This window comes from Crocodylus siamensis, chromosome 6 (assembly GCF_052110815.1).
Source record: "Crocodylus siamensis isolate JL-2025a chromosome 6, ASM5211081v1, whole genome shotgun sequence".
In the NCBI taxonomy this organism is placed as follows: Eukaryota; Metazoa; Chordata; order Crocodylia; family Crocodylidae; genus Crocodylus; species Crocodylus siamensis.
In genome coordinates, this window is record NC_143400.1 from 56452675 (window position 1) to 56465855 (window position 13181).

Here is a 13181-nt window from a genome sequence, read left to right on the forward strand (position 1 = left end):
CTCTGGCCTACAGGACAGTGATCACTCTTAAAACACATCTAATAGGAACCACAGGGGAGTTCTTCATTTAAAAAAGGAAAAAGAAAAAAAAAATTTAAAGTATAATCGACTCCACTTCCTTTCATAGACATTAGGGGCTGGATGGGACCTTGTGAGATCATTAAGTCCAGCCTCCCTGCCATAGGCAGGAAGTCTGCTGGGGTCATATGATCCCAGCAAGATAAATATCCAAACATCTTTTGAATGAATCCAGAGCAGGTGCTTGCACCACCTGAGAGGAGTCTGTTCCAGACTCTGGACACTCAGATGGTAAAGGAGTTTCTCCTTATGTAGTCTAAACCAACTTTCCAAAAGTGTGTGGCCACTGGACCTTGTTCACCCAGGCCCCACAAGGGATAACAACTGTCCTCCCAGGTCCTGATATACCCCCCTTATATATTTATAGGCTGCCACCAAGTCACCCCTGAGCCTTCTCTTCTCCAGGCTGAAGAGTCCCATGTCCCTCAGCCTCTCCACATAAGGCTTGATCTCTTGGTCTGGTGGCTCTCCTCTGGACTTTCTCAAGCTTATCCACATCCCTCCTGAAGTAGGGGCCCAAAACTGGATGCAGTACTCCAGCTACAGCCTCACTAAGGCCAAGGACAGTGGGAGGATGACATCCCTGGTGTTGCTTGAGATGCATCAGTGGATGCATGCCAGAGTTTGCTTTGCTTTGCCAGACATGGCATCGTACTGGTGGTTCATGTTCATCTTGTAGTCAATTAAGACTCCCAAGTCTCTTTTGGTCATGGTGCTAGCGAGCAAAATACTGATGAGTCTATCAGTATGATGCTGTTTTTTTCTCCCTCAACTTCTTCATGTTGAATACCATCAGGTTTTGGTACACCCACCTTGTGAGTGTATCCAGGTTGGCCTGTATCCCCAGCCTGTCTTCCACTGTGACTACCTTCCTCCATAGTTTAGTGTAGTCTGCAAACTTTGCTAATCCACATGCCACCTAAATACAGATTATTAATGAAAATGTTGAAGACCACTAGCCCAAGTACCGACCCCTCAGGGACTCCACTGGTCACCTCATACCATGTTGATTTGCTCTCGTTAAATATTACTCTTTGGGTCCAACCCTGGAGCCAGTTTCCCAGCCATCGGACCCATGAGATAGTCGAGGCTGCAGTTCCCCAGCTTAACCATGAGGACATCCTGGGAGACCAAGTCAAAGGCCTTCTTGAAATCCAGAAATAGGACATCAACCTCATCTCCCTTCTCCAGGCAATGCATCACCTGTTCATAGAAGGAGATGAGGTTGGTAAGGCAAAACCTTCCAGCAACAAAGCCATGTTGGCTGGCATTCAGAAGGTTACTTTCCATTAGTCTGTTGATGATTTTCTCCAAGATCTTTCCACAGATGAACGTCAGACTGATTGGCCTATAAATTCACTGGATCTTGCCTCCTTCCCTTCTTGAAGATTGGGACTATGTTGGCTCGTTTCCAGTCTTCCAGTACCTCACCCAAGTGCCACAAATTCTCAAACATTCACCCTTGTAAACATAGGGTGTGCTATGATGTCCACCAGCTCTTTCAAAACTTGGGTCAATTCCATCCAGGCCCGTAGACTTATGTCTGTCTATCCTCTCAAGGTGTTCCCTCATAGATTTCATAGACATTAGGGCTGGAAGGGACCTCGGGAGATCATCGAGTCCAGCCCCCTGCCCAAAGGGCAGGAAGTCAGCTGGGGTCATAGGATACCAGCAAGATAAGCATCCAATTTACTCTTGAAGGTGTTCAATGTAGGTGCTTGAACCACCTCCGCTGGCAGACTCTTCCAGACCTTGGGGGCTCAGACAGTAAAGAAATTCTTCCTTATGTCCAGCCTGAAACGGTCTTGCAGGAGTTTGTGACCGTTCGACCTCGTCATCCCTTGGGGTGCTCTGGTGAACAGACGTTCCCCCAGATCCTGGTGGTCACCCCTGATAAACTTATAGGTGGCCATCAGATCACCCCTGAGCCTGCGCTTTTCCAGGCTAAAGAGTCCCGTGGCTCTCAGCCTGTCATCGTAAGATCCGTTTTCCTGACCTCTGATCATGCGCATGGCTCTCCTCTGGACTCTCTCAAGCTTCTCCACATCCTTTTTGAATTGTGGAGCCCAAAACTGGATGCAGTACTCCAGCTGCGGCCTCACCAAGGCCGAGTACAAGGGGAGAATGACGTCCCGGGATTTGCTCGAGAAGCATCTATGGATGCAAGCCAGCATTTTGGTCGCTTTACTAGCCGCAGCATCGCATTGCAGGTTCATGTTCATCTTGTGGTCAATGATGACCCCCAAGTCTTTTTCTTCTGTAGTGCTAACCAACGTAGCACTGCCGAGCCTGTAAGGGTGCTGCAGGTTTTTCCCCCCCAAGGTGGAGAACCTTGCATTTTTCAGTGTTAAACACCATGAGGTTCTCGTCTGCCCATTTGCTGAGCCTGTCCAGGTCAGCCTGGATCACCCGCCTATCTTCTGGCGTGGATGCTTTGCCCCAAAGTTTGGTGTCATTGGTGAACTTGGCCAGTCCACTCCTAACTCCAATGTCCACATCGTTAATGAAGATGTTGAATAGTATGGGTGCCAGGACAGAGCCTTGAGGGACCCCACTGGTCACAGGGCACCATGATGAGCGACTGCCATCAATCACAACCCTCTGGGTCCGACCACGAAGCCAATTTCCCAGCCAGCAGATCGTGGTGGAGCCAAGGCCACAACTGGCCAGTTTGGCCAAGAGGTGATCATGGGATACCAGATGGAAGGCTTTTTTGAAGTCAAGATATATGACATCAATCTCTTCTCCCTTGTCCAGGTGATAGGTCACCTGGTCATAGAAGGAAATGAGATTGGTCAAACAAGACCTACCCGCAACAAACCCGTGCTGGCTGTCCCTTAGAATGTTAGCCTGGGCCAGTCCCTCAAGGATGGCCTCCTTAATAAACTTTTCTAAGATCTTCCCCAGGATAGAAGTCAGGCTAATGGGCCTGTAGTTAGCCGGATCCACTCTCCTCCCTCACTTGATCTATGTCAATTGTGGGCCCATCTTCTGCTCCCCGAGCTTCACAGACATTAGGGCTAGAAGGGACCTTGTAAGATCATTGGGTCCAGCCTCCTACCCAAAGGGCAGGAAAAAAAATCACCTGGGGTCAAAGGATCCCAGCAAGATAAACATCCAAATGTTTCTTAAAAGTGTCCAGAGTAGGTGCTTGCACCATCTCTGGGGAAAATCTATCCCAGGTCTTGGGGGTGTGGACAGTAAAGAAGTTTTCCTTATGTCCAGCCTAAGATGGCCTTCCACAAGTTTGTGACCATTGCACCTGGTCATCCCTTGGGGTGCTCTGGTAAACAGGCATTCCCCTAGATCCTGATGCACACCCCTTATGTACTTACAGGCTGCCACCAAGTCACCCCTGGGCCTGTGCTTTTCCAAGCTGAAGAGTCCCATAGCTCGCAGCCTCTCTTCTTAAGGCCTGTTCTCTTGCCTTCTGATCATGCATGTGGCTCTCCTCTGGACTCTCTCAAGCTTCTCCACGGCTTTCTTGAATTGTGGAGCCCAGAACTGGATGCAGTACTCTAGTTGTGGCCTCACCAAGGCCGAGTATCTGGGGAGGATGACATCATAGGTCTTGCTTTAATGTTTTGTATCCTGTCTGATAGTGTGACTATATTTTAACCCAGAGGGTCTAAAGACCCCCTCTTCAGTTAGTAAACTCAGTTTGAAAGGAAGTGTACTGCTACTTGATGTGAAGAGCTAGACCCCCATCCTTCTTCCCAATGCAGTCTCTCCTGTACAAGGTATAGCCTTCTATACCTACAGACCAGTTGTAAGATGGAGTCCTACCAGGTCTACGTTATGCCAATGAGATCACAATTTTTGTCACAGAAGAGAAGGGCCAGTTCCTCTTGCTCGTTTCCCCAACCTCCTGGAGTTTGTATACAGGCAGTTGAGTCCGTCATGGGAAGCCTTAGGCTTCCTTGTGTGATAGGACATGACCTTTCCTTGTGCTGTCATCCGAGTGGGTTCTCTTGGCCTACCCAAATAGCAATACCCTATCCTGTTCTTCCCTTCTGGGTTCTTGGGGTTCTTCTTCTCGGCATGTGTCCAACAAAGATGAGAAGCCACTACCTAAGGTGCAGTCATCTCTACCCCAGTGACCGGAGCCGAACTGAATAAAGTTCCCCTGTCCCTTATTATAAAGGTCAGTCTCTTATTGTCATTGTTGTAATCAGATATTGTTAGGTAAGGATTTGTATAGCATTGGTATTAAGATAAGTATAGGCAATATAGGATTTGATAGATAATTAGAGTTTATAGAGACTGTTAGGACTAAGTGGGATCCTGTGTAGTTGTATGGCATATGATACGTACCTGTTCTTGTTAGTTTTATAATAAACCATTGATTCATGTCAGTAACATCTTGGTGTGAGTCCTAATTAATCAAATCATAACCAATTTCAGGTGGATTAGGTGGCGATAGTTAACAGATGAACCAGGGCGTATCTATCTGAGGGCCAAAGACCACCTCCTCGTTTTCATGCTCCCAGCAGAGGCTACCATCCGTGCAAGTTTCATCCAAATTGGACAAAAACAACCAAGTTATAGATATTTCATTGATTCCCCCATTATACCCTATGGCCGTATCTCCGAGGCGGCTCTGAAGCTTCGGAGCCACTTCAGCTGGACCGAGGCAGAAACACAGTCCGGAGCTCTGGATCAGCTCACTGCTCTCCAAAGCGACCAGATCACTGCTGACTCACACGCCTAGTCTGAAGCATTAGAGATGGAGCAAGCGAACCATTGTGCCATGCCCCCCCCCCACCCAACAACAGCCAGCAGGCAGGGGAAAGGTGGGAGGTTTCTTGAGGCAGCCTTCCCCCCCTCCTGTCTCCAACAAGAGCCGGCACAGAGAGGAGAGGAAGACAGCAGGGAACAGGAGATGAGAGGAAAAGGGGAGACAGGGGGCGTGGGGAGGAGGGGAGTGCACAGGGCCGCACCAGGAGCAGCAGAGGGTGAGGCACATGAGGCCAGAGAAGGAGCAGCAGCACCGTGATGTGGCGCTAAGTCCCAGCCCACTCCTCCCACCCCCTCCCCCACCCGGTCATTCATAATGGGTAATTTGCTAGTACTGTAGATAAAGAGGAGGATCCTTACAAAGATTCTCTGGAAACTCTCTTCCTGTAGGTTTAACATGGAAAGACATTAAATGAAAACACAGATGGTCTCTTGATTTTGGGTGACAGAAAAGTGACAGGGCTAAGGGGGAGGAGTTTAGAATTCTTAATAATAATTATAATAATGTAATTTGAACTGTTACACTTAAGCAATTCCATCCCTTCTTTTGTCCTAGAAGTACCAACTTGGTTGCAAGATCCAATTTCTGCATTGTGATGAAAAATACTTTGTGACATCTTGGAGTCATCATTGATGACAAAATGAACATGGGCCCCCAGCATGGGGCTGCAGTCAGGAAGGCCAACCGCACCTTGTTATGCATCCACAGATGCATCTCAAGCAGGTCCAAGCAGGTGATCCTCCCCCTCTACGCAGCACTGGTTAGGCCGCAGCTGGAGTACTGTATCCAGTCCTGGGTGCCGCACTTCAAGAGGGATGTGGACAACATGGAGAGGGTCCAGAGAAGGACCACTCGCATGATCGGGGGCAGCAGGGCAGAACCTACGAGGAGAGGCTATGGGACCTGAACCTGTTCAGCCTCCACAAGAGAAGGCTGAGGGGGGATCTAGTGGCCCATTACAAACTAGTCAGAGGGGACCAGCAGGCATTGGGGGAGTCCCTGTTCCCCCGAGCACCACCAGGAGTGACCAGGAATAATGGTCACAAGCTGGCAGAAGGCAGATTCAGGCTAGATATCAGGAGGCGCTACTTCACGGTCAGGGCGGCTGTGATCTGGAACCAACTTCCAAGAGAAGTGGTGCAGGCTTCTACCCTGGGGGCCTTTAAGAGGAGGCTAGATATACACCTTGCTGAGGTCATTTGACCCCAGTATTCTTTCCTGCCATGGCAGGGGGTCAGACTCTATGATCTGCTCAGGTCCCTTCCGACCCTAGAAACTATGAAACATCAACTCTTACTTGTCGCACCAGACAAATCCCTGATTTCAAGGCTATAATTTCATCCACATTTTTCAGGATGATACACAAAAATTCATCATCACAAGATTACTTCCAGAGCAGCTATTGTCACCCACAGTAGGATAAGCAAGGTTTGCTTTCTAATCTATAAGCCAAAAGGAGAAGGCAAAGTAGCAATTGGTAGGATGAAGGAACAAAGATGCTGTAAGGAAAAGAAGTGCACAGACACTTGGAAATAGTCCAGTGTTACCTTTTCAAAACATGATCAGCATTGGCCTATTTCCATTGACTCCAATGGGAACAGAGCAAGTTCACTACAAAGTACTTGCAAAAATACCACCACTGGTGTTTAGTCTAGGTTCTGTATTCCACTTTAATGAAAGCAACAAGTATAAACTTTCTCCCCACCCCACCAATCCCTCTCCTCTGCCCTGGATAACACAGCGACTTAGATTAATTTTATGCATTTCAGTTGTTAAACAAATGGGCAGCTGCATCACAGCTGCCCTTGCAGCAGGCAAAGATATGACCTTACATTTTAAGATGAGCTGCAAAGATATTTTTAATGGATTTAGCACTCTTATTGCTTCCTTAGAATGACTAATAAGGGCCCTACAAGAAAACAGAAAGGTTTTCTCTTTGGGAAGATGGCAGTTCTTAAGAACTTCAGGCAAGATCAGAATCAACACCCTTGGTTTTGCTGCAGCATTTTCTAGAGTCTTGGGAAATAGCTACCATGAGTTCTTGGCCTTCAGTGAAAAGGTGGGCAAGTTAAATCTTGAACAGAGAAGTCCTTTTAGTCAAAGCATCAGCAACCAAAATTAAACAGCTATTAAATTAATCACACCAAGATCTAGCTTCTAGCCCTCAACCTCAAGTCACCACATATCAGATTTTGCTGTTATAAGCCACCACAGCTCCAGACACCAGCCTCATCTCCTCCCTGTTCCACCATGTACCTCTACAACAGTCAGTTCCTCTCTACTCCAAATGCTCCCTTCTTCCCAATCCCACTTCTTCAGAGGTGCCTACAGGAAGCAAGTTAATGAGGATTACAGGTAAAGTGGGTTTCCTCCTCCTCCCTCCCATCTAAGTTGTAACCTGGGCCTCTGAGTTCCTAGTGTACCCTGCTGTCCTTTAAGGGTAATTATTAAAATGAAAGCTCACTGTGGCAGGAATTCTGTTGTGGGTAGTATTCAGCTCTGCCTTCAGACTGTCAGCTCTCAACAAATAACAATAAAGCCACCATTCAAACTAAGAGAGAAAGGGCAGCTGTAAGAGCAAGGTCACTCTTGGTGCTACATTGGCCAGCATACTTAGAATCTGTTCATTTTGCAGCCAACCAAGCAAGTGTGACTGGTGCCTCCTGAGTCCCAAGGGGGGGGGCACATTTTGTGGGTGGGCCCGGGTACAGGCCAAAGCCCCATATATCCACTCCTATACTTCCAGAGTGCTGCAGCTTAGTGCCTCCTACCCCCCAACATGCCACCACCCCATGAGGAAAAAAAAACCACTGCCCCATCTTGACCGGAGCCAATCTCAGGGGGAGCACATGCCACCCTACCAGTTACCTATGCAATCAGGGATTGTGATTGCAGGTTTTATAGTGGAAGAGAAGCCTCCTCTCCCACCAGTTATCTTTATAAAAACTAGCCAATTGTAAACCCAGAGCTGTTCTGATGTTGGATTCCAGCCTGTTGGTAGACTCATTTAAACATGTCTCACCACCAGTATTTTGCATCTTAGAAGCTAATATGAAAGACTTAGAGCTTAAAATGAACCTTTCATAGTACTGGGGAAAAAGTAAAAGTACTACTACACTGACTTGCATTTACATTTAGAAATTAATCCCAAAATAAGTTAATTTGTGGAAATATGAAATATTTAACCTTGCATATATGAACAGCAGTCTAGCCTTTAAGTTTTCTAAGATATTGTTGGTTCAGCTCCAACTGGCCAACCTTAAATACAGATTTCATAACAGAAAGCAGATATACATGTTGACTTACTAAATATTTTAGGACCTTAGTACAAGGTGTGTGGCCTTCATTTTCATTATACTCAGTGAGTGTACTTTATTTACATGGCTCAGCAAGACCAAACTAAATTAGCTGTGTCAGTCTATCAGCATGGACTTGTTTACAATTCAGTCGACATGAGTCAAGGTTTGTTTCTTGAATCACATCATGAAGGCAAGCATCTCCACCAAATTCTAGGCACTGCTGCATGGTGCTGTAATCCCTGCATTGGCCCAAAGCCAGGATTTGTAAATTCCACTGAAATTTACATAAAATTAACATCTTAGGAAATGTAATTAAAACATATTTACATTTTCTTTTTATTTAATTTTCTATTAAGTGCATTTATCCTCAGATGCCATGGGTCCTTCTACATTACTATTGTTCAAACTGGGATTTACAGCGTCTGGAAGTGCTTTGAAAGCCTTCTTAAAATTTGTGCTGGAGCGATGTTTCCATAGTGCAAAAGCTTTGTAAGTAAAGGATGTCAATGTAACAGTGCTGAGCAGCCAGACCCTCTGGGGAGAAAACACAGCTAAATTGCTGTCTGATTTATAAAACTCACTTGGTAAAAAAAACCAACCACACACACACACTTTTTGTCAGCCAAGAGTTCTGGGAGTGGCGAGGGGGTCCTTGCCCCGGAGTAGCTAATCATCCTAATCAAGAACTTGCAACACTGAAAAACTACTCAGACTTCAAACCTCAGAACTTTGCTTTGATCGTAGGAAGAGCATAGTGGCAGCAATCAAAAATAAATAGGCTAGTTACAGGAGTTCCTAGTCATCAGATCTCAGGCCAGTGAAATGCCAAAGCATTTCATGAATGTAATCATCACATGTAGCTTGACTGTACAAACCCCAAAGCAACCCTGAGTTCCATTACAACAAATTTTTTCCTTCCTTGCAGAAGAGATGAGTAAATGTTAAATCACAGTAACCAACACTCAGAGGTAGAAGAAGCAGAATTCGTGGAATATGAGGCAAAAAGAAACACTTTGCTCAATTTTTTTTTTAATACCTTGAAAATCCAATATTGGAAGTTTAAACAGCAACTATGATGTCTGACAAGTTAATGAGTGACAATATGTGAACCAGCATGGTCCAGCATTTAGCAATTCCTATGCTACATAAAACAGATTAAGACAGTCATACCTTGACCAAGACAAAAATTAACAATCCTGGCCTCCTCCAAGGAGCATGAACCGAGTTAGTGCTGTATCTTCATTTCTATCCAAATGATCTCAGCATGATTACTTAAAAGATTATTTCTAAAAAGAGGAACCCCTATATCATGGCATTATACCAAAGCACTGAAGCATATTGAACAAAAAGTCTGAAAGCAGAATTGACACCCCAGTAAGAAAGGGAAAAGCCCAAAATAAAACAACAAAAACCCAGCATCAGGAAAATACATGAGTTAGGAAGCCTTCACACTCATTCATGTCTGCTTAGTAAGGAAGCACTGTTTGGAGTTTCACAGTATTCCAATCTGTTTATCACGTAAGTATGCACAGCTATGGCACCATCCAGCCAGAGACCACCAAGAGCTGTAGAGACACTGGGCTTCGTCACCCTTATAAGATGGAAGAAAGCAGTGGCATCTCTCCTTCCAAAGCAGATGAAGGAACGAGGCAAAGAAAGGTTGTCCAAGGTCATACAGACAGGAGTGAAAACACAGAGGGTCTCTAGGATGTGAGGGCTGCACTTTCTTTACTTTCCCCTGCCACTTCTAATTATAGAAACCAACCCTCCTTTATTAGTTTCAAGTCAGTTCCCAACACGTGGCTTTCTGCTGTCATCAGGACAAGATAAATCTAATAGAAACCTGCAATTCACGTTGCTGTCTGTTTTAGTTACCAAGCCAGCATTAAAAAGGCAGCGTGCCTTGGTACACACCGCAGAGGAGCAAATGTAAACCTTAGCTGCAAGTGCAAGCATAGAAGATCCCTCTTCTGCGGCTGTTATTTCTTCCGGGAGTGATTTCTTTCACAAGGCAGCTCTGCCCGGCTCCGGATGGTTCCTGTCCCCCGGGCAGCCCGGGACCGGGGGCTGGCGGGGCCATGCGCTGCGCCGGGGCAAGGCCGGCTCTGACCCCCGCGCCCAGGGCTGCGGCCCCGACCGCACTGCCCGCCGCGATAGCCGGGGCTGTGGGCTGCCGCTCGCCATGCGGCGCCCTGCCACACTTCCCTGGCTTGTAAAAAAAATAAAAAACTCCCCGCCGCCCGCCGGCCTCAGCAGAGCTCCGGGCTGCCGCCCACTACCCCGCGCCGCGGGCAGGGCGGGCTCCGCTCCCCGCAGCGCCAGGCACAGGCGGGCCGGGCAGCTCCCTCCGCTCTCGCCCCGCGCTACTTTTCCCGCTGTCCGGAGGGCGCCGAGAGCGGCCCCGCCACAACTTACCGGCGGCCGCTGCCCGCGGGGAGGTGGAGATGGAGGCGAGCAGGGAGGCCGAGCCGAGCCGGGCGCTGCTCCCCGCGCCGCGCCCGGGCTCAGCCAAGTTGCAGGCGGGCGGCGGCGGCGGCGGGTGAGGAGCGCATCGCGGGGCGGGCGGGCGGGGCTCGCAGCCCGGCCGCTCCCCGGCGCCGTAACTCCCCGCACAAAGCCGCGGCCCGCCCGGCACCCTCATGCCGCCTCCTGCTCAGGGCAGGGGCAGGGGCAGGGGCAGGGGCGGCCCGCGGGGGGAGAGCCCGCAGCTGCAGCGCCCCATCGCGAAAGCTGATCCCGCTGATCTCATCGCTAATGCACCGGGCGGGAATGAAGAGCAGATGGCGACGCCCCTCCCCGCCCCGCACGGGCGGCCCCAGCCTCGCCCCTTCCCCTCCGTTGCCGGCCGCAAGCGGGGCCCCGAGCGGCCCTGCCCTTGGCTGCTGGCCCTTTCAAACCCAGCCCCCTAAACGAAACCAAAACAAACCCAGCCCGAGAGGAAAATCGCCACAGAGCCCTCCCCCGGGCCAGCAAGGCTCCCGCGCCCCATGCTCAGTCCGAGGTCGACAGCTGCCCTGGCGCCTCAGCCGCAGCAGGGCCAGGCCGCGGATGTGGCCCCGCCGCTGCTGTAAACTCGACTGGCCGAGGGTCCGCTCGGCCCCCGCGCTTCGCCCGGCTTGTCAGCGGATCTGCGCAAAGCGCCGGGGCTGCGGGCACTGGGTGACTTGAAACACAGATGTAGGCTTCCCACTGAAGCCTGTAGGGACACCGAGCTGGCTGCTTGTGTAGCTTCCAGCAGAGTTTTGGACATTAAGTAAAAACTCCTAATTGGCCCCAGTCCCACCAAGGGCCCCTGCAAAGCCTCCCACTTCAGCATCCATTCTGCCACTGCAAGCCATCAAGAGGGATCATGGGCTTTCCCTCCCTTGACAAATTTCATTTGACTTGATTATTTCACTGTCCTACACTCCAGTGTTCCCCAAACTACTGCCTGCTTTCCTCGAATCACGGAGAAGCAGGGACCTCCACAGGTCAGCTAGTGCAACCCCCTGCCTGAGGCAGGATCGTCCCTATCCAGACGACCCCGTACAAATCCATAATCTAACCTCTTAGTAAAACTACCATCAACCCTGGCACAACACTCTAACCTGCCACAGGTGAAGCACGAGGGCCATGGCAGCCAAAATCCTACTTTTGTAAAAGATTGTTAATGTATACTCATGAGATCCCAGAAAGAGGACCATGTCCCCAGCTAGGGAGGAAGTCAAAAGCCTCCACTGTGGGTGTTCTTATATGAGATGCTAAACTGAGCAGTAGCCTAATAACACTGTGCGAGAGCATGCTGGGCAAAAAACGTGCTAATCCACTATTGCTCAATGGTATTAGGCACAAGTAGCATCTATAAAGCCTGTGCACCAGTGCATTAATGAAAATGTGGATGCACCCAGTCTGTACCAGTCTGACCACAGGCTAAAATTCCTATCAAAGTTGTTATTGAAAAAACGATAAAGCCACACAGGCCTTGTGTGATCTGCAGACCACTTACTGTGGGCCTCAAAGACAGCCTGTGGTCTATGCACCAGATTTTGAGAGCAGCTGCATTACAGTTCTCAGATGTAGAACAGAAAGTCTTTAAAATACTCGAAGGTTCAAAAGAGCTCTATCTTGTTGACTGGGACAACAGAAACACACAAGACTCAGGACATACAGGGCATTTTTATATGTGGTTTGAGCCACGGTGCCGGGCGCTTTTATCAGCGAGCCACAGATGTATCAGCGTCCCTGCACATCCCCATGCTGAAAAAATGGCAGTGGGGCACTTTGAACTAAAGCACATCAAACTCTTCTTATTTCAGAGTTCCCCACCACCATTTTTTCAGTGCAGAGATGCATGGAGACACTGATATGCATGATGTGGAAGGCTGGTGGAGCACATCACTTTCTGGATTTCCAGCGCATTGAAGCAGGCTCCCTGCATATGTATAGGAGTCCACAGACTTTGAAGGAATCCATTTTTAACCCTTCTGGTAGGGAAGGTAACCATCCTGACATAGCCCAATGCATTGCGCCTCTAGCCAAAACCCTGAAACAGTAGTAAGGAATACAATCTTCCACATTCATTTTCACTGTGGTTTAAACTTTAAAAATTAGCATTGCCCACTTAAATATCAATCCTTAAGCATCTCACTACCAATTAATCCATTACTCTGAAAGGAGAACTCAAGGGAACGTTTCTGCATGTGCAATTTGTTTAACACTGCGAGAGCAAATGTTTACTACTCTATCTAAAACGTAAAGCAAAGTTTTTATCAGCTATAAAACTGATGGGCTTGTGGGTTTTCTATAAACTTGGTAAAAATGCACATAACACTGTTCAATTTCCAATATGTTGCTATCTTTTAAAAACTCTGTTTGCTTTAAGTGTTGTATGTGGCAAGTAGCACCAGACAGGAGATAAATATCCTCCCTGGAAACTGTAGGTAAGAGAGTTCTGAAAGGTGCTATTTGTTTGATACACCTCAGTGGACCATTCCTAGCAGAGGCAGTAGTAAAACAATTATGATTCACAGTCTAAGGCCGCAACCACACAAGCATGGGTGATTTGGTTCCCTGGGGACAACTAGTAG

General features: G+C 48.3%; 1 protein-coding gene across 5 annotated transcripts in view; it reads right to left on the reverse strand.

Moving 5' to 3' along the window:
- The window catches only part of SPSB4 (splA/ryanodine receptor domain and SOCS box containing 4), a 217826-nt gene that overhangs the window by 175633 nt on the left and 29012 nt on the right, over positions 1-13181 (reverse strand). Inside the window, exon 1 of one of the 5 annotated variants that reach the window (XM_090054491.1) lies at positions 10531-10997. The exons of 1 other annotated variant lie outside the window; for it this stretch is intronic. The gene's annotated coding sequence lies outside the window, so the exon portion shown is untranslated. Of the gene's footprint in view, positions 1-10029; positions 10151-10530; positions 10998-13181 lie in introns of those variants that run through there. 3 more of the 5 variants (XM_090054487.1, XM_090054489.1, XM_090054492.1) reach the window with 3 other exon arrangements.